The 2,704-nt window shown below is 32.6% G+C and overlaps 1 long non-coding RNA gene across 1 annotated transcript; it reads right to left on the bottom strand.

Moving 5' to 3' along the window:
* Positions 1 to 563: 563 nt before the first annotated feature.
* Positions 564 to 937, bottom strand: LOC109589491 (uncharacterized). The gene is made up of 3 exons (XR_002188725.1): positions 898 to 937; positions 648 to 749; positions 564 to 602 (listed from the first exon to the last, which is right to left on the bottom strand). It is a non-coding gene; the product is annotated as an uncharacterized LOC109589491 (long non-coding RNA).
* Between the last annotated feature and the right edge of the window lie 1,767 nt (positions 938 to 2,704).

The following is a 2,704-nucleotide window of genomic DNA, read 5'->3' as shown; positions in this document are numbered from 1 at the left end:
TGGCACATGGGTAGGAGAAAGAAGAAAAGCTGAAATTAATTTTAGCATCTGAAGCTCTATTCCAAGAAAGAGTTGGCATAGAAAATTTTCCTAGATATTTAAAAGAGACTGTGAGAGTTTGATTGCTCCTGCTTTTCCTAGTGCCGCCTGAAAAATTCTCAAAGAGGCTAAATCACAAACTTTGAGCAACTGTAACTCACAAACAACGAAGTTAGGACAAAATCGTTCTTTTTGTTTTTCGCTAGATGGGATTTTCTACCTCTGAAGCAAATCTTGGTTCTGTAAAGTGAAACACGAGCTCTCACCTGGAGAGAGGTCCCCTGGTTTAGCAGTTCACAGCTTTTGGTGCCACGGGATGCTACAAGAGCATAACTAGATGAAAGAAAGCAACTTTATCTGTTGCTAGAAGAAGAAATAGAGCTCTAGACTACTCAGAAAAAAAGATAATTTTTTTACAAATCAATTAAACTGTGTGGACAGAATGACAGAATGACAACCCAACTGCTTAGTACCCGCCTACGCAAGCGTGGCGAGTCCAATAAAATATGAACAGCTTCAATACTACCGCTCTTTACAGCATTAAACAATGGAGTTCTGTTCCTCTATTAATACAACATAAGTGACTGATAATTTGAAATAAATATTACTTTATCTTTAACATTCACATCATAATTTCCTCTCTTGATCCAAAACTCCAGCATTTCAACTTTACCAGATTTACCAGCATAATGCAGTAGAGTTTTACCATCCTATAATGACATTTGTAAAAATAACTTTAAAAACTGACAGCCCAGTCTGCTTATACATACATTTATGCCACAATCAACACTACTCTATTATTAGCAAGTATAATTATATTTATGTAGCATATTTATTTTTAAAATCAAGTATAGTTACCTTGGACACATCAGTTCTAGCTCCGTTAGTTAATAGAATATCAACAGCTTCAATACTACCACTCTTAACAGCATTAAACAATGGAGTTCTCCTATTCCTCTATAAATACATAAAATGATTAGCTAATTTCGATAAATTTAATTATTGGCTAGTGCTGGGCTGCTCAATTGCCAATACATTGCAAGCAAAAATGCCAAAGTTGCCAAAATTTTTATTTCAGTATTATTGACAAGTGTTGTTAATAACAATAATAAAAGAAGTACAGTAGGGTTGAATCAAGAGTACATAATATTGTGATAATGGTGCTTTGACATTTATGCATTCATGTACATGTACACGCAACTACAATATTCTGTTATTATTATTATTACTATGTATTCATTGTTGTTGTACACATGTTATGTATTGATCATTATTATTATTGTTATTATTATTATTATCATTGTTATTATTATTCTTATTGTTACTTATTGTGGCCATTATTATTTCTATTTATAGGCAGACTGTCAATATGACATCATATGATGTATTGTGATTTTTAGTATATAAGTGCATGCTTTTACTGTATTTGTTGTTCATTCGTTCGTTCGTTCATTTCTTCTTCCTTCTACTTTATTATTTCCATTCTCATTTAAAAGTCCTCTTTGAACCTAGCGAGTTTGCAATTCTCACATTACTGAGATACGCATGCTGTTCTTCATACACTCATTTGTGTTCTACTTCAACTACTGGTTGCTATACCATTCCACTCCCGGTTCCCAACATTACAAATATGCACTCTTGGTTGAATTTACTACTCATAAAAAGGCAACAATAATGTAAATGTGTCACATATACATGGAATCACTTTATGTTTATACCTGCTTCAAAAGTTGCCTACTAGTGGTTTGTAGCTACTAAAATAGGCTTACTGCATTAGAAGCAATATTAGGATTAGCTCCTTTCTCCAGCAAAAATTTGATAATATCAATATTATCCTTTTCAATGGCTCTAGTAAGAGCAGTATCACAATCAGGTGTATACTATTACAAAAAATTAAATAATAAATATGCATGACATTATAGCTACAAACTTCAGTAGCATTAAGATCAGCTCCAGCTTCAAGTAGACCAATAACCTCCCCAGGCTTGGTATGAGATTCTATAGACCTTATCAATTCTCTTCCCTACATAATTATAAATGTAAATACATAGGACTAGATCATACCAGATTGGAGCATTTAATTATAACTTCTTTCCCAATTGTTGCAACCTCATTTTGTTTTAGTGTCTGTAAGAATAAAATACTAAGATTAAGGAAATTTCTTAACAAAATAATTGTAATGCTGGCAGAGTATTCATGTCTATTGCATGTATTAGCATTTGATGGCTATCGGATGCATGTATATACATACATATCCTCAAATATGAAGGGATCTTGACTACCAGAGTTTCATACAAAGGATTCCCTAAAAGAAAAGGGGAAAAATCCCCCATTTCCTAATCTAAATAGCGTTGGCATGTTTAATAAAATTAAGAGTAATTATCAGCTGTTTATAAAAGTACACAAATGAAATCAACTAGTCATGAATCTAATGTGTACAACATAGGTGCCAGGAAAATCACATACTGAAATTAGTTCCCTTTTAGTAGCATATTCCAACTGTGACTCTGAAAAAAATATTTATAAATTTTGAACGCCACAAAATTATATTATGCATCATCTCACCTATCTCTTCTTGTGATGGTAATTCAATTACAGTAACTCCTTCATTCTTTAGCTTTTGTATTATAATTGGATTTGTCCGATCTCTTATGACATCATCAAG

This window comes from Amphimedon queenslandica, unplaced genomic scaffold (assembly GCF_000090795.2).
Source record: "Amphimedon queenslandica unplaced genomic scaffold, v1.1 AMPQUscaffold_11257, whole genome shotgun sequence".
Taxonomy (NCBI): Eukaryota; Metazoa; Porifera; class Demospongiae; order Haplosclerida; family Niphatidae; genus Amphimedon; species Amphimedon queenslandica.
The sequence above is the reverse complement of the archived record's forward strand: the minus strand, read 5'-3'. Positions and strand labels throughout refer to the sequence as shown.